At 41.1% G+C, this 26,026-nt stretch overlaps 1 long non-coding RNA gene across 1 annotated transcript in view; it reads right to left on the bottom strand.

Annotated features, from left to right (window-relative positions):
* Nucleotides 1–2,169: 2,169 nt before the first annotated feature.
* LOC133043365 (uncharacterized) overlaps nt 2,170–26,026 on the bottom strand; it is a 171,892-nt gene continuing 148,035 nt past the window's right edge. The window contains exon 3 of the long non-coding RNA XR_009689692.1: nt 2,170–2,220. This is a non-coding gene — a long non-coding RNA (uncharacterized LOC133043365). The remainder of the gene's footprint in view (nt 2,221–26,026) is intronic.

Below are 26,026 nucleotides of genomic sequence, written 5' to 3' on the forward strand. Positions count from 1 at the left end.
AGCAGAAGGACATAATACTATCATCATCACACATTCCCAATAGCTTAGATTGTTGTTTTTTATTTTACACCTTAGATAGGAATGTTCACCTGGAAATCTGGACTACCCACTCTCTTTTGGTTAGATACTTCTACCTTATTGTACTTTTTCTTTTTGCATCCCAGTACCTTTTCTTCTGCTACCTGCATCCTAACATTTCTCTGAGGAACCAGCCCTTCCCCCAACCTTAGATTATGGGTGTAGAGCTGATTCCACACCTGACTCCAAAGTGGGCATGTGATTCATTTCTAGAAAACAGAAGATTATGTTTTCCAGCTACAGCAATTGGCTCAAGAATGGGTCCATGATCAATATTAGATGCAGAGTCTAAGGGAGGAGCATGCTCTTTTCTGCTGGACTTGAAACTGGATAAGTTCATGTTTAAAGCTTTTAACAGTTGTTTTTCTGGCATAAAAGAAACCCAAGAATAAAAACTTACTTGGGGACAGATTAGGTCTTCATGACATTGTTTGAGCCCTTGGATCAAGCCAGTCCTGAAGCCTTCCCTACTTTTGAACATTTCTGTTGTAGGAGCAATAAATTTTCTTTGTGCTTAAGCCAATTCAATGTGAGTTTTTCGGCCTTACAATTGAAACGGTCCTAACTGATAGAACCTTTTATCTATTTAACACCCTATTCAGAGGCATTGTTATCAGATGGTTTATTTTTTATACCTGGATAAGGCCAATGGAGTTGCACAGGCAGACTCCTGGAACTGTATTCCTTTTAATGCATAAACTTTTAGTATTTCTGTAGCACTTGTTTTTTTAGAGTCTGAGTACAACAGTTTACACACTGAGGATATAAAAACAGCTATCAATGATTATATTATAAATAAGTTAAGCATAAAGTTAAATAACATATACAAACATTAATAGGCATCAATGTATTAAAAATTAATCTTTGGAAAGTTCCAAGCAGTACCCTAAAACAGTTTCTATGTTTTGATAAATATACCAAAAAAATAAATAAATAAATTCAAGCAAATGCTCTTAACCCTATTTGGTTTCCTTGTCATTAAATGTCCATAACAATTTGAAGATAGAGAATTTTCTGAATTTTGTAATGAAATTACAAAAATTTCATCTAGTTTAAACTCAGTCACATCCTTCTTAAGAGCACTCCAATACAAGCAAGGACCACAGGAACGCCTCCATCTTGGTTCACAGAAAATGACAATGAACTTGGCCACTGATTCTGAAGATACCTTGTTTGAGAGGAAGGTTCAGAGAAGAGGACAGTGTATGCCATCATTTGTTTTTCTCTCCTCCTACAGGAAAGGCTTACGGTGGCACGTGACAGCGCGACTACAGAGGTGAATGGAAGTCAGAGAAGAGCAGAGAGCAGCCTTCACCATTACTGTTGGAAATGATCGATTCCGGCAGGGGCCTGCTGCCGTTTGCTCTGCAGTGCCCATGTGCTTTACTGTCATCTGCTATAAGACTGTCATAACAACTTTACTTGAACAGGACACTTTTTGTGTCTTCCAGGCAACGACAGTGATAAATATACCAATTTACTATGCCTGTTATATGAACATGTCCCTTAGACATACACATCTTATTCAGTGTACATCCTATACAACTGTATATGGCAGCCTTATGAGCAAAGATTATGCTAAAGACTACTCACATACACTGGCCCACCTTAAAACAGTTGAAGCCTTTTCTGACTCTTCTCTCATATTTCAACTATGGTCAAACACTTTCATGAATATTAGACGTGACAGATTTGACCATCTTCTCCTGTCCAGATAACGGGGTCAGAAAAATGCTAGTGACAGGTAGAGAAAGGAAAACAATCATGTTTTAATATTTGTCATAGGCTGGGAAATACAATTACTTATTTTCAAAATCATCTTTTATATGTATAAAAAAATGCACTTTAAAAAATCCTAGCAAAAAGTAAGGTATAAGGTAAAAAATAAAAGTCTTCTTCCTAACAACCATTCTTACTTCTCATAGACAAGTAGCATTCATAACAGTTCCTCCAGGGACTTTCTAGACCCTTATGCATTATCAACAAGCAAATAAATAAACAAAAACTTGCATGCTTTAGAAATACAAATATTCAGACAAGTGGGATGCCGAGTAAGTCAGGGATGAGCACCCATTTCCTCCAAAGTATTACCTGTTTGAATGGGCAGATCCAGCAATTCACCTTGAAGGGGATGTCTTCATTCTGCAATGAAAAAGCAGCTGTTTGTAGCTACGCAAACACGAGGCCAGCAGACACCCAATGTCCTGGGATGGGAGAGGAAGGGACAATACAAACATGCTTGCTTTATCAAAAGCCACTCTTGTCCTTGATATGCGGAGTTTGGAGAGGAGCTGGATGAATTTGAGAGAGAACCACCGTCCCCTTTGTCTTCTAGGAAAGAGGAAGTTCAATCTGTGCCTGAAGTTAGGGAAACTGGTTGAAGGGCTGGTTGGGTGGTTCCACCAGGGAAAGACACAGAGGCCTCGCCAGGAGGGCAAGAGGACATCAGGTCATCTCTGAGTCCGTGGGCTTCCCACTGAAGGGCTCCTGTCGAAAATGCAACTGAGACTAGGCCTGTGATTTAGAGAATAAGGACTGTGCAAGCTAAGACAGCTATTCTTCCACAGCACAAACATGACCCATCACAGCCTCTAGGATTCTGGAAGAGTGAGGCATTCCAACAGCCATGAAGAAGCATGACCTGGCATCTGGCACTAGGACCGGCCAGGACAGCTCAGCCTGGAAAGGAAAAGCCAGCCCGAGAGAGGACTGGACAGACGCTGCTGTGCTGGCTCCCCCTGGTGTTGAGAGCTGGAATGACATGCCCATTTTGAACTTGCATAAACCCTGGAATTCTTGGACAATTCATTGGGGCAGGTGGACACTTGAGCAGTTAGTGGGACAAATAAGGCAAGTGTGTTCATCTGTGTACCAAATTAGTGGAGTATATCAAGCTGGTTACATACAAGATCCTACATATTTTTTGTGTTTATATATACTTATTATATGTATGTATGTATACATACATATGCATATATATGCATGTGTCTCTACATGATACCTACATATACTATTCTTCAACTAGCTCAACCAGGTATTTAATATAATAATACATATTGGATATCTTTCTATAACTGTGTATCTATCTCATTCCTTTTCATGGCTACATATAATTCTATTATATAAATTTATTATCATTTGACTAGTTCCCAATTGATAGATGTCTAAGTTGTTTCTAGTCATTCACTATTACAAACATGTTACAGTAAGGATCCTCACATATGTATTTTTACTTATCAACAACATAAACTTCTAGAAGTAAAATTGCTGGACAAAAACAGGTACATTTAAATGGATAACAGATATTGCCAACTGTCCTTCAAAACAGCTGCACCAGTTTATACTTCTGCTAATGGAGTATCAACCCTTTCCCCATGTTTTCCCAACAGTGCAGAGAATCAAATGTATAGATTTTTCACCCTAATAGTGAAAAATATAATTTCATTTGATGTTATCCAACAATCCTAGAAGACAGAAATTATTTCCCTGACTTTTCATACAAGGAAATCTAAACTGAGACAGGCTGTATGACTGCTCACATGCCTAATAATTAGAAGAACATTCAAACTCTGATTTGTTTGATTCCAAAGTCCATTCATACATTCATTCATTTAATAGAATCTACTATATTTCAGACATTGTTCTAACCATGTTACATATCTGTTCATTTTATCTTTATATCAAGACTTTAAGGAAGAGGCAATTAATATCTCCATTTTACAGATGAAGCAACTATTGCAAAGAGAAATTAATTTACTTGCCCAACATCACACAACTACAAAGTATCAAAGATGGAGTTAGAACCCCAACTGTTTGGTGTCCATTTGTTTCAACGTAAGAACAACCTCCTAAAAACTATTTTTGTTTTGCAAAGAGAGAAATTCGCCCCTGCAAAGACACAGGCTTTACGTTTATAAAAATCATTATAAGGAAATAAAAACAGATTGATGAAAATTCAGTGGGCTTCAAAAGGCTACATAATTTGATACTCATTCAATAGCACACCTTTCACTCCTTTAATACTGAATGTGACGCTCTCTCTCAGGGTTTGCAAGGATAGTCAACAAGGTTGACAGCCTTTTCTATGCACAGCACCATTGCTGCCACACATTTTCTGACATAAATTTAATAATATAGATGGTAGGCACAAATGTCTAACAACCACTGTACCCTAGGCTGCAAAACATTATGGGCAGATATAAACATGACCATGTATTAGTTGGTGACGAATGGAAAACTTAGAAAATTTTAGGAAAGTGGGAAAAAAAGCATTTTTCTAATACTTCTTTTCACTATAGATTTTTTTATCATATTTTACAACCAGTAAATTTAGCATTATTTTAAATAAGAGAGGACATACTAGACTGCCATGATATAAGCCCTTTAAATTAGTATTTAATAAAAGAAATTAAACAGGACTTCTAAAAATACTGTGTATCTGAATAACTATAATGGGTTAAATAAGATAAAAATACTTCTGACTGAGCTGAACTCAGAAGGTCACCTAATAATACCTCTATTCCAAATAGAGCATTTTTCCAGATTTATCATCTTTGATTATATTTCAACACCCACATAAACATAAATATATCAGTATATTTATACAATAATTAAAAGGTAAAAGGAAATAAGTTCACATGAGTAATTAATTCTACTAAAGCATTCTCAGCTAGAAAACTCTAGTGGCTTCAAAGTTTCATGGGCTGAGTAACAGAGCCAAGAATTGTCTATTTTTATTTTCTACATCTTACTGTTCTTTGTATATTTTACTGTTACAAAGCCAAAGACTATGTCAAAGAGTTGTCTCATTAATACCAAAATAGGATGCCATTAATTAGGTTTATTAATGGACTCTGGAATGTAGCTGGTACTTTAATGGGATTTCAAGAGCAGTCAGCTCTTTAAGGGATCTGTTTTCTTTGGTTACTATTGTTTATGACAAATACTCTTACAGCTTTCTCTAGTTCTTAAGCAAGGCCAATAAATGTTCAGAAAAGATTGTGCCATGCTTTTCATAATCATTTCACCTTTAACATGATGATTCACCTAGTATTTTCCAGGCTTTACTCAGTGTAATAATTTTAAACATTGCAATGTCCCCTATATATAACAAGTAATCGACTATAACCGGTTTCCTCCACCTGTGTATGACCATAACCATACTTTCCACCTATTTGCTAACCCCTTGCATCTTTTTCTCCCTGATAGGCAGGCAACATGACTGTCCCTCTAGACTTCTAAGTATGATGAATCTGAGTAGCTAGGCTTACAGAGGTAATGGAGTACCAATAATTTCAAAGGCAATTTGATAAAGCAGCATGCAATTCTAGATCAATAAGTTTCATTCCCATGAAGCTTAAAGTAATTACATACAAAGCTACGTTCATTTGAGGAGTACAGGTCTGGCAGAATTTCTGTCATCTACTTTCAAATATGTATTAAATCATATTATTAAGTTCTGTCATAGAACAAATCAGTCTACTTGGTTTGCTAAAAGCTGAATTAATCGAGGTAAGCATTGGAACTTGAGTGCAAACAATAGGAAAGTGTTCATTTATTCATTCAGCAAATATTTAATGAATCAGCTCTCTGAGTTCCAAGGACAGAGCAGGGAACAGAGCAGATGAAGACCTTAAGTCTTAAGGAGTTCACTAATGCTGGTGGGACCCACAGTTAATGACAAACAAGTAAAGTATAAGAACATCCCCTGATGATAAGTAACATGAAGAAAAATAAAGCAGGGATAGGAATGTCAAGAAAAAACCATTTAAAACAGAGTGGTCATTCCAAAGAAATACATACAGATGGCCAACAAACACAAGAAAAGATGTTCTACATCACTGACTATTAAAAAAATACAAATTAAAACTACAATGAGGTATTACCTCACACTGGTCAGAATGGCCATCATCAAAAAATCCACAAACAATAAATGCTGGAGAGGGTGTAGAGAAAAGGGAACCATTCTGCACTGTTGGTGGGAATGTAAATTGGCACAACTACTATGGACAACAGTATGGAAGTTCCTTTAAAAAGCTACAATTAGAGCTACCATACAACAGAGAAATCCTGGGCATGTGCCCAGAGAAAACTATAAAGAATGCATGGATCCCAGCATTCACAGCAGCACTATTTACAATAGCCAGGACGTGGAAGCAACCTAAATGTCCATCAATAGAGGAATGGATAAAAAAGATGTGGTACATACACATAATGGAGTATTACTCAGCTATTAAAAGGAACAAAGAGTGCCCTTTGCAGAGATGTGAATAGATCTAGAGACTGTCACACAGAGTAAAGTAAGTCAGAAAGAGAAAAACAAACATTATATAATATGCTTATATATGGAATCTAGAAAAATGGTTAAGATGAACTTACTTGCAAAGCAGAAATAGAGTCACAGATGTAAAGAACAACTTATGGCTGCCAAGGCAGTTGGTGAGGTGGGATGAATTGGGAGGTTGGGTCTGACATATATACACTATTATGTATAAAAGAGATGACTAATTAGAACCTACAGTATAGCACAGGGAACTCTATTCAGTGTTCTGTTATGACCTAAATGGGAAGGAAATCTAAAAAAGAGTGGATACATAAATGCATGTATGCAAGCTCACATGCTTCAGTTGTGTCCAACTCTTTGCAATGCTATGGACTGTAGCCCACCAGACTCCTTTGTCCATGGGATTCTCCAGGCAAGAATACTGAAGTGGGTTGCCATTTCCTCCTCTGGGGATCTTCCTGATCCAGGGATTGAAATAGCATCTCTTAAGTCTCCTGCATTGGCAGTCAGGTTCTTTACCATTAGCGCCACCTGGGAAGCCCAGATATAAGTATGTGTGTGACTAATTCACCTGGCTGTACAGCAGAATCTAACACAACATTCTAAAGCAATATACTCCAATAAAAATCAATCTATAAAAAGGAAAGGTAACAATAAAAAATAAAATAGAGTGGTCACTGAAGGATTTTGGAGAAGGTGACATTTGAGTAAATTCCTAAAGGAGGTCGGGGAAGCAGCCATGGAGATATGTGTGGGAAGCGTGTTCTGTATGGGAGGAAAGGGGGAGGTGGGGTGAAGACCCCACTCGTGGCCCTGTGAGGACAAGAGTGGTCAGAGGGAGGAAGCATGGGAGGGCAAGAAAGTCCTAGTTGAAGTCCTAGATGAGGTCCTGGATGAGGTCCTGGGTGAAGTCGTAGATGAGGTCCTGGATGAAGTCCTAGATGAGGTCCTGGATGAGGTCCTAGGTGAGGTCCTAGATGAGGTCCTAGGTGAGGTCCTAGATGAGGTCCTGGATGAGGTCCTGGATGAAGTCCTAGATGAGGTCCTGGATGAGGTCCTGGATGAGGTCCTAGGTGAGGTCCTGGATGAGGTCCTAGGTGAGGTCCTGGATGAGGTCCTGGATGAGGTCCTGGATGAGGTCCTAGGTGAGGTCCTAGGTGAGGTCCTGGATGAGGTCCTAGGTGAGGGCCTGGATGAGGTCCTGGATGAGGTCCTAGGTGAGGTCCTGGATGAGGTCCTAGGTGAGGTCCTGGATGAGGTCCTAGGTGAGGTCCTGGAGGAGGTCCTAGATGAGGTCCTAGGTGAGGTCCTAGGTGAGGTCCTGGATGAGGTCCTGGATGAGGTCCTAGGTGAGGTCCTGGATGAGGTCCTGGATGAGGTCCTAGGTGAGGTCCTAGGTGAGGTCCTAGGTGAGGTCCTGGATGAGGTCCTAGGTGAGGTCCTAGGTGAGGTCCTGGATGAGGTCCTGGATGAGGTCCTAGGTGAGGTCCTGGATGAGGTCCTAGGTGAGGTCCTGGATGAGGTCCTGGATGAAGTCCTGGATGAGGTCCTAGGTGAGGTCCTGGATGAGGTCCTGGATGAGGTCCTAGGTGAGGTCCTGGATGAGGTCCTGGATGAGGTCCTAGGTGAGGTCCTAGGTGAGGTCCTAGGTGAGGTCCTGGATGAGGTCCTCGATGAAGTCCTCGATGAGGTCCTAGGTGAGGTCCTGGATGAGGTCCTGGATGAGGTCCTAGGTGAGGTCCTGGATGAGGTCCTAGGTGAGGTCCTGGATGAGGTCCTAGGTGAGGTCCTGGATGAGGTCCTGGATGAAGTCCTGGAGGAGGTCCTAGGTGAGGTCCTGGATGAGGTCCTGGATGAGGTCCTAGGTGAGGTCCTGGATGAGGTCCTAGGTGAGGTCCTGGATGAGGTCCTGGATGAAGTCCTGGAGGAGGTCCTAGGTGAGGTCCTGAATGAGGTCCTGGATGAGGTCCTGGATGAGGTCCTAGGTGAGGTCCTGGATGAGGTCCTAGGTGAGGTCCTGGATGAGGTCCTGGATGAAGTCCTAGATGAGGTCCTGGATGAAGTCCTAGATGAGGTCCTGGAGGAGGTCTTAGATGAGGTCCTAGGTGAGGTCCTGGATGAAGTCCTAGATGAGGTCCTGGATGAGGTCCTAGATGAGGTCCTAGGTGAGGTCCTGGATGAGGTCCTAGGTGAGGTCCTGGATGAGGTCCTAGGTGAGGTCCTGGAGGAGGTCCTAGATGAGGTCCTAGGTGAGGTCCTGGATGAGGGCCTAGATGAGGTCCTAGATGAGGTCCTGGATGAGGTACTGGATGAGGTCCTGGATGAGGTCCTGGATGAGGTCCTAGATGAGGTCCTGGATGAGGTCCTAGATGAGGTCCTAGGTGAGGTCCTAGATGATGTCCTGGATGATGTCCAAGAGACAAAGCAGAGCTGATGTGAGGTCACTGTAAGGATTCTGGCTTTTACTCTGAGTGAAATGGGGAGCCAGAAATGTTTCTGAGCAGAGGAATTAAAGAATCTGACTTAAAAGGGTCCTAAGGAATCACTGTGGCTGCTTTGCTGAGAAAAGTCTGTAGGAGACCTGGTAGGAGGGCACTGTGACCATTCAGACAAGGGACAGTGGTAGCTTGAACCCAAGTATTGAGAGACAGTCATAGTCCAGGTATTTGGAAAGTGGAGACAATAGGCTGTGTTTACTCATTGGATATAGACTTCCCAGGCACAAGCGGTAAAGGTCCCGCCTGCCAATGCAGGAGATGTGAGACACAGGTTCGATTCCTGGGTAGGGAAGATCCCCTAGACAAGAGCATGGAGACCCACTCCAGTGCTCTTGCCTGGAGAATCCCATGGACAGAGGAGCCTGGAGGGCTACAGTCCATAGGGTTGCACAGAGTCGGACACGGCTGAAGTGACTTAGCACGCACAGATGCATACACTCATTGGATGAGGGAGAGAAAAAAGAAGTATGACCTCAAAGTCTTTGGTATAAAGAGACTGGCAGGATGGAAGTGCTATTAAAAATGAAAAGGAATGCTCAGGAAAGAAAGTGAAAGTCAGTCAGTCATGTCCGACTCTTTGTGACCCCATGGATAGTCCGTGATATTCTCTAGGCCAGAATACTGGAGTGGGTAGCCGTTCCCTTCTCCAGGGGATCTTCCCAATCCAGGGATTGAAGGCAGGTCTCCGTATTGTGGGCAGATTCTTTACCAGCTGAGCCATCAGGGAAGCCAAAGAATAGTGGAGTGGGTAGCCTATCCCTTCTCCAGCGGATCTTCCTGACCCAGGTATCGAACCGGGTCTCCTGCATTGCATTCTTTACCTTTCTTTACAGGAAAGAAAATGTAACATTAAATAGTATTGACAATGTTACTTACCAAATCAAGACAGAAACTTATTCCCATTACTTATAATTACCTACAAAAAATACAAATGAACATAGAGGACCCCCAGATTGGACTGTAGTTATCCCTGACCTAGGTGCTAATTACAAACACAGTATAAATATTTTTCCCACCTAAAATTCAGAAACATCTGATTTTAAAAGATAACTCTGGGATCTTGGGGTCTGTCATTAATTTTGCTCATTAGGACTTTCACCATAGATTAAATTATTTCATTGGAAAAACACATATTTAGCACTTAACATGAGCCAGGCAAGGTGCTGGGCAGCTTAGGCAGAAACATCAGGCATTAGAGACATAATCATGAGTAACACCCAGCTTCTTTTCTTGCCTTTTAATTTTCTCTGGCCTTCTGACAATACATGTCCCTGTCATAAATCAGCTGTGAGAACGTCAAAGAGTTCTGCACCATCACCAGTGTGGGAGCTGAGTTAGTTGGAAATGACTGGAAAGAATCCTGGTGTGAAAGTACCAAATGGAAAGAAGGGAGAGGAAGGCTGGAGTACAAAATTGATGTTGAAAATGAAATGGGAGCTAAGAGAGAGCAGGGCCATTCAAAATATTTTCCATCACAGATGCTCTTCAGCTCTGCCTTCTTTTGTGTTAGCAAAGTCAGGGGTGTGCCACCGTTGGGCTTTTTCAGGATTCTGAGGTTCAGAATCATCAAAGTGATCTGGCCATGCTAACTTTAGACCAAAGGAGGAAGAAAACACAGGAGATGGATCGTAAAATGTCACTAAATCAAAATAACTCTGGCGGTACAAAAACTTGGAGGAATTCATCAAAGGGATGACTTGGAAGGGGTTCACACTCATGAAGAAGAGAGCATCTCGTTGTCATTGGCCTCCCAGACGGCAGGGAGCCACATTTAACATGCTCACACCTCCTGACGCACCTGTCAAAAGCGTCCAAGTTACCCACAGTGGACTGTTCCTGCTGCTCCTTTTGAGCATGTTTGGTCTAGTCTTGACCTCTCTTATTTTTTCCTTTTAGATATGTGGATTTCATTACATAGCTCCAAAGCTATATAGTGAAGCCCCAACTTCCTCGTCTCTGTTAGAAGATACTTTATTTTCACATTAATCATAATTAACTACAGCACACAATTTCCTGTCTTATTTTTGCTTTTTATTGGTAGCAGTAAGTTCTACAGACTTTAGGCTGGAACAGTACTAAAAATATTCAATTTTACTAACTTCTTTTGAAAGCATTTAGCATGCTTACTTTTTATCATTTGTATAGTTTCTCAGGAATGTTTCCTTTTCTTTTTTCCTTTAAAAAAAAAAAAACAAAAAAACATTTCCTTCATTTTTATGGAAGAGGTACTGATTCAAGGAGGGAAAGTTCCAGGAAGTTGCCCAGAACTGGAAATTAAACCTGTAATGCCTCCTCCTGCCCTGCCTGACCTTTCAGATCAATGGAATTTTACTTCTGAATGCTTTAAATCTTCGGCGACAAATCTAATAAGGGCGCTGGAATGCACCCCACCACTTCAGGCCAGAGTAGAGCAGAAGAGACAAAAGAGCCGGCCTCTTGGCGCGCATTCTAATCAAATCTCTCACGAGTCCCCCCAGCTAAGCACAGGAAATCTCAAGTTTTCAGCCCGCCTTCAATTTCCTAATCACGGACTTCAATTCCCTGGGTCTTTATGCTTGAGCTGGCAGGCCGCGCCTGGCGGGTTTGGTCCAGTGGCGCTGGCAGCCTCTGTGCTGAGCGTCCGCATTGTTGAAGCTGAGGAGCGGGAGGGGCCGGGCCGCACGCTGTGCCGGCTCTGGGAAGGCCGTCCTCCCTGAAATGCCTCTCTCCTCCAGGCCCTCGTCCCGAGGTGCTCCCGGACCTGGGTCTTTCCTCTCTCCTGACTTCCGCTGCTCTTGGTCATGGCTATTTTGCCTGTAAACTGATAAGTTTGGGGAAAGTTATTCTAACCAGTGAGCTTCACTCTGATTGACTCTTATAAACAATTTCCATTTGACTTTCACATCAGGTACAACATAAAAGTGATTTGTTGGATGTCATGCATGACCTTTCTCCAGAAGGCTTGAGTCAGATCTTCAACAACAGTAAACAGCATCTATCAAAATCTTCCTGCAGTACCGCGGGGCCAATAGCGATCGTCTTGCTTCTTCTCAATACCCCAACACATACAAAACACACACACACACTCATCAGATAGATTTATATGTGTGTTTTTAGCACCTCAAGTCCATGATAATAAAAACTGGGACATTCTACAGTAAGAGGGAACTTATCTTACCTGAATCTCTGTAAGGCAATCATTGATCTGCATCTTTTTTCCTTTCCTTTGAGACCGTGTCTACAGTGTGAGCTACATTTTTTGTTAATGACAACAAAAACATCACTTGCCTGTGAAAAGGAAGAATGGTCATGAAACACACTGCAATTCCCCTAAAGATAGAGGAAGTAAATACAATCACAGGTCTGAAAATACTGGAAAAGATTCTTTCCAGACAGAAGAACAAAATAGTGTTACACTAATCTATGGGAGAGTAATTTGTTCCTGAAAAGAAATCTGTAGGGCTATTTCTCAAAATGTTATTACAATCAATTTCAATGGGAAAGAGTTTTGTATTTCCATTCTCCAAACTGATAGGCATTTATGTTAAAACAACATCAAATCCCATTACAATCGGCTCAATTACCTCAACAGTTAACATTCATTATCATAACATAACCTAACAAGGTGTTTTTCCTTCATTAATTATTCTACAATATGGCTGTTCCCCTGATCCTTTTTAGGTTTTTTATGGGGCTATTTTCTATCTAATGATTGAGACAATGCTCACAGAAAGGTATACACATGGTATACTGTTAAGTAATTCAAACTTTAATGCAGGAAAAAAAATGCATTACAGTCAAAATAAACCCATGAAAGTGATACAAATAATCTCACAATCACTGGATAAGCAGATCAGGAGGGTCGTGCCCCACGCAATACCCCTGGCAAAAATTAGATGATCACTCTGAAGGGAGACACTTCTACAACTCACAACAAATAGACCACTGCAAGGATGACAACACAGTGACTCCTTCTCAAGGCACTAAGGCTCAGAAAGTACAAAATCCACACTGAGAAAGTCAACCTGTATATAGGGACCCATCGCACGGAGGCTGCCCCAGCGGCCCAGGCCACGTCACAAATCTAAGTGTGGGTCAGGACTTCCCTGGTGGTCCCGTGGTTAAGGCTCCATGCTTCCAAGGCAGGGCATGCTGATTAGATCCCTGGGAAACTCAGATTCCCACACGCCATGTGGGGTGGCCAAAAAATAAAAAATAAAGAGAAGACCCAAGTCAGCTTGCACTTACAGTAAATGCCTCACTGTCAAGAAAGCGTAATACCAATCACAATCCCCCAGCTAAGCTTTAGCGAGCTCACCTCATCCTAGAGCACAGGACCTGCTCACCTCACAAGGAAACCCTCCACCTCCTGGCCAGTCGGGCCGTCTCCACAGCACCTCCTCCAACGCGCCATCAAACTCGCGCTCACCCAAGCCCCTTTGGGAAGAGCACGCCACTGCTAGTGGGGCACTGTACTTCCCGAACCCATGGGTTGTTTTCACTTGAATAAAGTCATCAAGCTCATGCTAAGTTGTTTTAGCTTTGTCATTTGACTATATTAAGGAAAATATGTTTTATGAAACTCTATATAAAGTCAAGTTCTCAGAATCCAAATTGGCAAATGTCAGTGCCAGGGTAACGTAGGGTGAAGGAGGGGAAGACAAGGGGAACTGAGAGCCTGGGTGCGTGCACGCGAGTGTGCACGCGAGTGTGCTTGCGAAGTTGCATCAGTCGTGTCCTACTCTGTGCGACTCTGTAGGCTGCCAGCTGTCCAGGGGATTCTCCAGGCAAGAATACTAGAGTTGGTTGCCATTTCCTTCTCCAGGGAATCTTCCCAACCCAGGAACTGAACCCGAGTCTCTTATGTCTCGTGCATTGGCAGGCGGATTCTTTATCACTAGCACCACCTGGGAAGCCTGAGAGTCTGGGCACCCAGCTGGCTTTGAACCAGGTATCTCTGACATATAAGACTGTGATAGAAATTGAGGTGGTTCCTGAAACTTCCTAGCACTCAGCCATGGGGAATAAGGACTGGCTTTGGGAAGGAAGTCATGGATCCCTCTGAAAAATCTGATCAGAGCTATGGTGCTGTCCTCACAGGAAGCACATATGTACACACAACTTTTGGCTTACAATTTCCAGTGCTTGAGAACACCACTAAAACCCATCCATGATTTGAGGATCTCTTTTAATAACCCTTGCTCTAGAGATAGAACCAATCTAAATGCCAAGATCCCTTGTTTCTTTGGCTCAAACTCTCTTTTTTAGAGTGACTCACTACGCATAAATAAAGTCATAAATGAGTAAAGATGGAGGCGAGACTCCCCTAAGGACATCTGAATTGATGACTGTGAGCAGTTAATTATCTCTTGGACATGCTTTATGAACACCTTCTACCAAAACTTAAATTCAGATGACTTCTCTGGAATGAATTAAGCTTACTGGGGAAGAGCATGAACTCATGGCACTTCAGGCTATTGGGTAAAGTAATTACAAGTTTGCCTCATTTTAATGCAATGGCTATCTGTCCTGAACTCCCATGCAAACAAAACCATTTTGCAAATCAAATCATGTTTTAAATCTATTTAGTAAATAAGCTTCGCTCCTTAGAAGAAATTTTATGGTGAGCCTTTTGGTGGAAATAATCATGACTGAAAATATTTTGTAAATCCTGTTTCGTGTGTGTCTACATAAGCTTTGCTGAAAGTGAAAAGCCCCTGAACTAATTTATACCTAGTAACTGGAACAGGTTCATAAACTCATAATAGAAACTCTGCTTCGAGGATGAAGAAGATTTGGTCAATTCTATACCTGTGTCGATTTAGGATTATAATTGGTTGTTTGGCTATGCCTTCTGGACACTTGTGCACCAATTATAATTTTTATCCCAGAATTTCACAGGACTGTGGAATTTTCTCTATTGTGTCTTGTATTTATTAGCCTCATCACCTCGGTTAGCTTTGCAGTTGGTAGACCCTTTCCTCTTGCTTCACTTTTATTTCTCATGGTGCCTGGCTGAGAGAGGAGCTATGGGTTTTAGAGTGATTAGTGATACAAATGGGCTGGAAACGATGGAGGATATAGTTAGTAAATAAACAAAATAGGAGAACAATTCAAACAGGAGGAAACAGCAGAGTCAAACTGTCAGTGGTAGGGATGTAAATCCAGGGCCAAGGAATGAAGTGGAGGTCAGAGACAAGGGACCTATAGCCAAAGACAGTGCTCGCACCATAAAAATAGCTTAATAGATATTTGTTATTGTTGCTATTCAAAACACTTCTTAAGTCAAATAGTGTAACGCTTTAATAATTTGGTGGGTGGGTGTGTATACAGGATTACGGGGATTCCTAGTATTTTCTTTATTTACACTGTGGCATGTTCCTCATTCAAGCTGAACAATGAAGCTGCCAACTCAGGAAGTGTTGTTAGAACAAAAACGAAGAGAAGAGGCTTTTTTGAAGTTCAAATCCTGGCCTTTTAAGTCTCAGAAGCTCCGGCCCAGGTGGGGTGCAGGCAAAAGGGCTTCATGAGATAAACAAAGGCTTCCCACCTCTCCTTGCCCAAGAGAGGATAAGAAGCCCTGGGTGTAGGTACTGTGGGTGGGTGGTGAGCAGGGAAAGATGAAGAGGTCACCGAGCCTGAGGGGCCTGCAGACAGGAGCACATATCTTAATCACACTGGAGATGATCATAATGCCACCTGCCAATGATTGCTGGGTGCTTACGGTATACCTGAGACTGTTTAAGGCACCTTTGTTGTTTAGTCGCCAAGTCGTTTCCGACTCTTCTGCGACCCCATGGACTGTGGCCGGCTAGGCTACTCTCTCCATGGGATTTTCCAGGCAAGAACACTGGAGGGGGTTGCCATTTCCTCCTCCAAGGGATCTTCCCGACCCAGGGATCAAACCAGCATCTCCTACATTGTAGGCAGATTCTTGACCGCTGAGCCGCCTGGGAAGCCCAACGTGCAGTTGACCATGTCCTCAATCTTATGCAGTAGTGCTGGGCAAATATGGATTTTTACTTCCCTTCTAAGCAGACCGTGGCTCCTAAACCACCAGAACTGAGTAGAAATTCTGGCGCTGCTGTTCACACATTTGGGGATTCACTCTTTTTGCTCAATGTAGTTTTGTGCTGCTCACTGTGGGTGCAGCAATGAATAAGGTGCATGGAGTCTCTCCTTCAACGTGGTAAAGGCAGGACCAACAGATACACAAAGAAGTGTATAATTACTTTTTGTAACCTTCCCATGGTTGATTTCCCCAACTTAATTGCAAATTTCTTGAAGGCATTAGGCACATCTTATACTTGTTAGGTCCTTCCACCATGCTTGGTTGAACTCTCAGTAACTCTTGGTTGACTATTAATTATCTGACCATCTGGACTTGAGAAGCAATTCTAGGACTTCTTGGCAGAAGGAGCTTTCTGAGGCTGACATACATTCTTACCGGGCTCCAGCTTTTTCTATTTTTCCCACTTAGGAAGATGCTCAAGTTTTTGAGGTTGGTTTTGATGTGGTCAGAGGTTAATTTATTCTATAGAGGCTCTATGTTCGTCCATGAAATTCAAAGTATTAGACTGAAGTCAGAGGTGCTATTTTCTGTAATTGACTAAAGTTAAGCAGGTGAGTAATATGGTTTCTAATGCAGGTAATACCGCTGAGCTAGCACAACACTGGCTGTATCTTAAGAGATCCTCGAGCAGGAACTTGTTTAAAATAAGCTTCAGGGCTCTTTTAATCAAGTTAAGTTCTCCCCTGCTTTCTGACCCCCAAACAGGGCAGGTTTCATCTTATATTCTAAGGTGACATCGCTTGTGTTATCACACTTGGGACGTGGTTAAAGGAACTTTTATTGGACTACAGACTCTCATACTGCCTGGAATTCTCTTGTCTTGTTACTTAATAAGGTTAAGGGCTGCATTGATCTTAAAGTGACCACACAGCCCCAAACTCAGCAACCTGCTGAGAATAACGCTGAAGAATTGGCAGAAAGAGCTGTGCCTCTTAACTGAGAGAATGGGCTTAAGAGAATACCCTGGAAAGGAGGAAACTTGCAGGAAGAAAATAAGGTCACAATCTTCACCATTCTCCTTTTCATGCCAACCAATTATTGATATAGTTTAAGAATGTGTTTGTTGAGCAAGATGTTTTCCGCTCACATTATTCTGCTGAGACAAAGGACTGTTTCCTGTATGTTCACAAAGATCACTATATTTTTGGCTTGGCCTCTTTTCCTTTTAAATTAAGGGTATGTCCTGATAAAAAGAAGCAGTTGCCTCCCAGTATGTGAGAAACACTGTTGCCAGCATGGTTTTTTTAATATGAAGAGGAGACTAGATAGAATATGACTCAGTAAGAAGTTTTTGTGCTCAATTCATGGTTAAGACCGTTTCCATTGTCAAGAATACAAATGGAAATCTATGATGCTTTGTTAGCTTTGTTTGTTTCATGTAGACAAGAGTCAGCCTAAAGATAAGTTGTTAAAAGTTTGAACTACCCAGAGAAATAGTTTATCTTCTAACATACTTGACTTAGTTCCCTGTGACTGCTGTAACAAATTACTGCAAATTAAGTGGCTTAGAACAATGCAAATGTACAATCTTACAGTCTGCATATCAGAGGTCCAGAGTGGATCTCACTGGACTAAAATCAAGGGGTTGGCAAAATGCATTTTCTTTTTGCTGGAGGCCAGGAGAATCTGCTTTCTTGCCTTACCAGCTTCCAGAGACCATCCTCATTCCTCCAACTTCAAAGCCAACAACATTGGGCCCAGTCTTTCTCACTTGTCATCTCTCTGGCTCTCCTTTGTCTTCCTCTGTGCCTTTTGAGGACACTAGTGATTATATTGGGCCCACTTGGATATACTAAGGCAGTGGTCCCCCATGTTTCTGGCACCAGGGACCAGTTTTGTGGAAGACAATTTTCCCATTGACCAGGGTGGGGTGGAGTTTCAGGATGATTCAAGGACATGACATTTGTTGTGCACTTTATTTCTATTATTATTACATCAGCTCCACCTCAGAACACCAGGCATTAGATCCCGGAGGCTAGGGACCCCTGAACTAAGACACTCGCCCTCATTAAAGTCAGCTGATTAGCAACTTTAATATCACCAGCAACCTTAATTGCCCTTTGTCAAATAACCTAATAACAAATAACCTAATATACGTGTAGGTTCTGGAGATTAGACTGTGGACATCTTGGGTGGCGGGGGGGCGCAGATGCTGTTATCCTGCCTGCCACAGAAATTAGGAGGTCTTTGTGTTCTTTTAAAATCTGATTTTGATAAGTCCAGGGCCTGCTTCCAAGTTGTGAGTTTCTCTTCATCAGATATTTAAGAAAGGATCTTTAAATTTAGATCTTTCCGGAGTCTTCACTGGCCTCAATTCAGTATCACTTCACAATATTCTTGACTTTGCAACATAAGCAATTAAATATAGGCATTGATTATCAACCATTTCCTGAGATTAGAAACTGCTGGAGAATTACTTATTAATTATGCATGACTGTGACATGATTGTGTATGGTTTACTGCAGGTCTTTGCAGTGATTTTAAGATACAGTCAGACCCAAACTTGTTTCCAATGCGACTTACTATTCCTAGAGCATCATTCCCAACAGGCTGCCTCTCTGAATTTGCAATCTTCTGTAAGGTGCAGGGACTGAAGGCTTTGGCATCATCTCTGACACTTCCAAGTGTCTGCTGTAGTTTGCAGGACCCTAACGCCCATGATATACCACTGTCCTGACTGCTGCAGTAGCTTCTCATCATCTGCCCTGATTCCAGACTTTCACCCTTCTCTCCCTCCTGCACACTCAAACAGGAAGAGTTTTTCTGAAATGTCAGTTTCCCAAATCATTAATTTTTGTTCTAATACTTACTGTTATACCCATGTGACCTTGAAACATTAATTAACCTCTCTGTGAGGTGAAGGCATAATGGAGCTAATATACAATGTCTTCCTCTAGGTTTCTGTGAGGATGAAATTGGATGAACATAAAGAGCTTTAAGGGCTTCCCAGGTGGCACAGGGGTAAAGAATCCTTCCAGTGCAGGAGATGCTGGTTTGGGAAGATCTCCTGGAGGAGGAAATGGCAGCCCACTCCAGTATTCTCGCCTGGGAAATCCCAAGGACAGAGGAGCCTGGAGGGCTACAGTGCATGGGGTCGCAAAAGAGTCGGACATGACTTAGCAATGAAACAACAGCAACTACAACCGCACGTAGTGAAGAGATGCGTGTGTGTGTGTGTGTGTGTGTGTGCGTGCGTGTGTGTGCGTGTGTGTGTGTGTGTTGCATGTATGGTAGGGAGGCCAAAAGATGTTACAAGATTATGGGATTATGGAAAAATTAATGCCCCTCAGTTCCTTCTTATTGCAATGCAGTCCAAGTGCAGTGATGGTTCAGAGCAAGGAAGGATCCATGTTAGCTACTTAGCACTGGACTGCTTGTGCCCTCCAAACTTCACATGTTGAAACCTAATCCCAGGTGTGGTGGTCTTAAGAGTCTAGGGCCTTTGGGGATGGCTAAGTCATGAGAGTGGCGCTCCTGTGAATGGGGCTGGTTTCCTTATAAAACAGACCTCAGCTCCTTCTGCCATTTGGGGACACAGTGAGAAGACCACTGCCTATAAATGACAAAGTAGGTTCTCAGCTGAGCTGTATTTGCTTGCTCCTTTATCCTGGGTTTTATCTTGGGCTTCTTAGCCTTCAGAACTATGAGAAATAAAATGTGTGTTGTTTAAGTCATCCAATCATTGATATTCTGATATAGCAGCCTGAACAGAGTAAGACAGCTAGTTAAGAAATAGTTAGTGAAAAATAATCTATTTTTCTCCTTTTCCAAAAATGAGCAAAAGACATGTTTCACTCAGCTCTCGATATCTTACTTTAGGAATCAGAAATATCATCAAGAAGTCCCTATGGCATGGGTGACAGAGAGAAGAACATTATCAAGGTCAAAATCCAAAGCGTACTGACAACTCTTTCCTCTCCATACAACATGGCATAAGGGCTTGTGAATTCAGATTGGGCTGTGAGTCCTGTCTCTGCAGCTCACTAGCTCTGTGACCTTGGGAGAATTACTTAACTTCTCTATGCTTCAAATGTTCTCATCTATTCTTCAGGGATATTAATAGCAACTCATTTACTAGCTAAGGTGGAATGGAAGAGACAATAATGCTTATCAAAATATTCCATATGTTCCCATACATTCCCCACTTCCTTGTAGTGAAGTGAATCATACATCTAGTTCTGGTTAACAAGCCAAAAGCAAAGGTACTTCCGTCACCCAGACCATCAGAGAGTTCAGGAGGTGGCAGACAACCTTCTACGTTCTCTTCTCCTCTGCCTTAGTGATGGTGACGATCCAGGTGGCAGAGCCTCCATCATATTGCGTACCTCAATGATTATGCAGGGCAGAACACCCCTCATTGCTATCCACATTAGTAGTTATGGAAAAAACAAATAAACGTTGTTAAGACCTCTGAGGTTTCAGGATGGATTTATTCTTGCAGCATCGACAGCCTATCCCATAATATAGTTGGCACTGCTTGAAAAAATAACCAGGGGAAGAAAGCAATCTTTGAAAACCATGACTCAAGAATATAGCTAAAAAGGCACCAAATGCTACAAATTTTTGAATGAATGAACACATGAATAACCAATAGTCATGACTCTTGGGTTCAAGGTAAAATTTCTTAAAATTAATCCTCCTCACTCCCACTGAAGAAACTCTCAGAGCCAACAGAATTCCAAAATCCTCCCTAAGATGTCTCTGAATGCCCAAGGCTTAGATGTTTCAGGGTTCTTCTGTCCTCTGACACCATTTATCTTAACTTGGTTTTGTTTCACAATTACCTAGACATTACTCTCATGCTCTTTTCTGGTTGCTGTAAGAAATCTCATCATATCAGCTAGGTACCAGTTCTAAAATGTCCCAAAGATTTAGAATGTCACAAACATTATTGTCAACATACAGTATCATGTCAAACCACTCTTTCTAACTTGTTGTCTCTCTTCCTCCTGGCTCCTTCTTTTCTCTATCTCGCAGGAGTTTGTAATTATTCTTCTTCTCTTATTCAGAGTAGCTTCTCTGACTTCTAAAGACAAGAAGCCTATATCTGTTTTCTAGGGCTGCCATAATGAAGTACTGAAAATGGAGTGGCTTGAAATAACAGAAACGTATTATTTCACAGTTTTGGCTAGAAGTCAAAAATCAAGGTATCAGCAAATGACCTCCCTCTGAAATCTGTAGTGAAGACTTTTTCCTTATCTCTTCCTAGATTCTGACAGTGACTTTCTATCGTTAGCAATCATTAACTTCTAGGTGCATCACTCCAGTTTGTGCCTTCATCTTCACAGGCGATTCTCCCTTTGTCTCTGGGCCTTCACATGGCTGTCTTCGTATAAGAAGAATAGTCACATTGAGTTAGGAGCCCACCATACTTCAGTATAATCTCATAATAACTAATTATATCTGCAATGATGCTATTTCCAAATAAGGCTAGATTCTAAAGTACCAGGGGTTGGAATCTCAATCATCTTTTTGAGGGATATACAATCTAACCCATAACAAGACTCTATTCCTATGTAGAACACAATCTACCCCAAGAACTTATCAACTCTATCTGCCTTTGCACTTAGGCCTCAAACAGTTTCTGATACGTACATCTTAGATGCTGAAACAAACAGGTCTTCCCTACAAAAGATAGCCAGTAGAATGGTGGGTCAACATTTTCAGGAACAACTTAATATTTAAGATTAAAAAATAAAATCCATTTAAAAGCGTCAGCAAGTTGCTGAAACAAGCAGAACCAAAGGGGACAAGATTCTGGGGAGGAAAGGGCTAGAAAACACACTGACTTTGTGCAATTGTTTGGATGATTCTGGATTTGGGGCAAAAGAATGCAAATCTAGGTTGCACCCAGGCAGAAGACCACTGTTAGGGATAGAAAAATGAGCAGAATTTTTCACTGTCTTATAAAGCTTAAGAGATAAAATTTGAGACTTAAACAGCCAAGTTTCTGGTAACAAGGTGAGGAATAGAGAACTAAGCCTGATATACAGCCAGCTCTTTCCTTAATATAAATGCCAATTTCTGAAGCAAGGCCAGGAGGCTTAGAAGCTAAGCAGATAAACTAAAAAAACAGGGCAGAGTTTTTAGGAATCTCATTTGTTAAGGAGAAAAGGATTAGAGTTTAGACCCTGCCTGGGAGAGGGACCCAGTGAACTTCTTAAGCTCTTAAGAATGTTAGGCCTCATGGGCAGGGGTGAACCAGGAGTAGAGTAAGCTTTACCAACACTGAAACATAGTCTTTACATGAATTAAGAAAGAGTCTCAACTCTGCCTAATAGAAAAAAGATAAACTCTGACTATAGGAAGATAATATTATCTGGAGACCACAATTTGTTTTTACATACAATGCCTGAAATTTAATTTAAAAATTACTGGACATGCCAAAAGACAGAACATGTCTAAAAAGCCAAAGAAAAACTAAATATGGAAATAGGTCCATACTGATCCAGATATTAGAGCTAAATGAAACTTTAGAATAACTATGAGTTATAACTGCAAGAAACTAAAGGAGAAAAAAAATCTTAAATAGATGAAAAGGTGGATAATTTTAACAAAGAACTAAAATGTATAAAGAAGAGTCAAATAAAAATTCTAGAGCTAAAAATACAATTACTAAAATTAAGAATTTATTAGATGAATTTAATATGGCAGAAGACAAAATTCCTAAATTGCAAGACAGGTGCATAAAAATACCCAAATAGAAGAACAGACAGGAAAAGTGTAAAAAATACAAACTAGCATAAACACATATCAAACAACAAAAAAAGTCTAACATACATGTAAATGATATCCCAAAAGAAAAATAGTAATAGAACGAAAATAATACTTGTCTTCAAAAATTTCCCAAACTCATGAAAGACAATATTTATAGCTTTAATAATTCTGAGAACTCTAAATCAAAAAATTAATGTGAAGAAAATTGCATCTAGCTATATCTTATCAAGCTGCTAAAAACCAAAGAAAAGTTTTTTTTACTCTGTACATAGTTTTTTTGTTTGTTTGTTTTGTTTTGTTTTGTTACTTTTTTTTTCATTTATTTTTATTAGTTAGAGGCTAATTACTTTACAATATTGTAATGGTTTTTCCCATACATTGACATGAGTCAGTAACAGTAGGAAAACAGCTAATTCTCATGGGAGATGATGAAAACTAGCAGACAATGGAATGACATCTCTAAAGTGTTAAAACAACCACCAAGATTACAATACTCAGAAATAAAAAGAAAAGTAAGATATTTCAAGACAAACAAACCCAAAATATGGAAAGGAAAGGATACATTTCTAGCAGACCTGAGCTAAAAAATAAAATTACTAAGAGGATTTTTTTTTTTCAGGCAGAAGAAAAGTAATCTGAAATAGTAACACTGAAATGCAGGAAGCAATGAAAAGCCTACATTTTCAAATATCTGTCATTGATCCCCAAAGCAGTGAGTATTTCAACCACTTATCACCAATTCCTTGCATATTGATTATCTCTTAGTAAGTTTTAACTGTTAAAATAGCATTAGCTGCACCTTGCTCCAAATGAATAGTTTCCTTACTCCCATCCTGAGTCAGAGAAATCTTATAGTCCTTAAGAATCCATTAGCCTTCAAAAAGGAAGAAAAAGAACAATCCAAGAGTCTATTCCTGAGTCTGAAAATGATTCTATTTCATTACAACTCCCCAAATAAAAACTAAATCTCAAGAACATGTGTCCCCCAAACCTCTCCTTCCACTTAATATTTTCATTCCAAAAGACAGCGATTACCTCAAATAATTCTCACTATCAAAGAATAATCTCCTAAAGGAAGGAACCTCACAAATCAGTTGATTCTTTCCTTTGCCATCAGCAGCAACCCTAAACCTTTTTACTATATTTGGTTTTATCTACACAATAGGAAGCTGGAGGAAAGAAAGTATAGGAGTGATCCTTTGACTCCTTAGATGCTTTCCATTACATAGTGGCCACCAAATGTATTCAATAATGAACCATTTTATAAAGGCTTAAAAACTGCAGCAAGGTTTAATAGACCATGTAAGTTTCTCCCCAGCCCCTTTAAAGAATGTCTGAAATCCAATGACAGGGAGAAGGAAAGCCTGGCCTTAACCGGAAAAACAATGTTGTCTGCATGTCTTTTTATTCCAGAGGCTTAGAAACGCAATCAGCTTTCTTGGCTGCGACCCTTTTGTGCGAAGAGCACATTATGCAGCTTTCTTCATGGCATAGAAGCTCCCTGCAGTGAAAGTCTCCTCCTGAATGGGGTATCAGAGCACAGACATTTCCTTGTGTCTTATTTGCAGCTTTGTACAATAAGCCCTCTCCCACACAAATACATATCTTCATTATCTTATTTTTAGAAATGCAATTTGAAGAGGGGAAGCGTGATTTGACATTCTAATTGTGGTTGATTCTTCCTTCTGAGCCTCGCTAGGATCTGGCTGCAAACACGACAATTCTAACACCAGATTTCTGCACAGAGACATCAGTTCCGCTTAGCCACATTAAAGCCACGCGCACTGCCGTCACGGGAGCACCATCCCACACATTTATTAGTCAAAGCATATCATGCAATATGATTATTTTCCATTATAGCAGTTAAGTGTCTGCTCCAGACTGAGAGTGTAGGAAATGAGTTTAGGCTTCTGAGGTTCAGTGAGTTGAACTCAGGTTATTCTCAGATCTTAAGTTAGCATCTATGTATTATACCAAGTTTCAAACTAACAAACCTCTCAAACTACTTCATGTAAAAGCTAACAGAACACTTGCTACCCAAAGAATCTGACAGAACTAAATGCAATTCCCAGAGAACAGAGGTTGTCTTAAAAGTAAGAATTTGCTTCTCTAATCAACTCCATCTTCCTTCCTTCTCTCCTTCTGTCTTTTTCTCCATCCTTTCTGCCATCATCTTCCCCTCCCTACTTAGACCCATTCTTTCTTTTTGAAAAATTATCTTAGCATCTAAGAAACTCCAGAAACTGTCTAAGACAAAGCTATATAAGCCAGGGCTCCATTCGTGTTGAGGAGCAGAATCAGTGGAAAAAATAATGAAAATGCAAAGTGAGGCAGACGAGCTGGATTCTGCATGACTACGATGTGTGAGGAGGGAGCACGAGAGGGATAAATTCTAGTCAGAGAGGAAGGAACTGCATACTCACTCTCAACTAGAATCTAAAGTGCTACCTGGACTTGACCTGAGTAAGTTGGTTGTCACAAGCAGGACTGGAACAAGTTGATATGCATTCGGGTTGCTGGATCCAGAGAAAGTGACCAGTAAAGCAGTCAGTAGGGAGGGTCTGTCTCAATGCATCAATCTGCAAATATTTACTTGTACCTGTTACACAACATGTCATATTGCATGACAACTCCCCAAATAAACACTATGACTTCAAATTTAAGTAGCCTACTAGGGACTGGGGGATACATGGGTGAATAAGCACAGGTGGTTTCAGTTAGAGGCAAGAATATTGACCCTCCACCAGTAACTGAGTGAAATGGAGTGATGAGCTACAGGTAGATACTAGGGGGAAAGTGTTCATGAAGGTTTCAGGGAGACTGAGACAGGGAGGCGTGGGTCAAGTCACTTTGGGCCCTAGTGACAAACTGCCCACAGGTGAAAGAAAGAGGCCTCTTCCCTGCAGACACAGTCATAATTCTTTGGAAACTCAAGAAGCAAGGATGCTCAGAGTACTCTTGGTCCAGAGAAACAGAACCAACATTAGAGATGGAGAGAGAGCAAGAGAGAATGATTTTCAACAATTGGATCACTGGCTGTGGGGGAGTGGCAAGTCTAAGATCCACAGGGCAGGCCAGCAGGTGGAAATTGAGGATTTCAATTTTAGAATCTTGAGGCAGAATTTCTTCATCTCTGTTTTCACTCTTAAGGCCCTCACCCAATTGGAAGAGGTCCTCCCCATTATGGAGGGTTATCTGCTCTACCTGAAACCAAGTGTTTATAAACATTGATCACATCTACGAAATACCTCCACAGCAATATTTAGACTTGTGTTTAACCAAACAGCTGGGCACCATAGTCTAGCAAGGTTCACACCTTCACTTAACCATCACACATCAAATTGGGAATTCTTAAGAGTATCTTTTGCACAGGCATTGTAATCCCCACCACAAATGCAA

This window comes from Dama dama, chromosome 22 (genome assembly GCF_033118175.1).
Source record: "Dama dama isolate Ldn47 chromosome 22, ASM3311817v1, whole genome shotgun sequence".
In the NCBI taxonomy this organism is placed as follows: domain Eukaryota; kingdom Metazoa; phylum Chordata; class Mammalia; order Artiodactyla; family Cervidae; genus Dama; species Dama dama.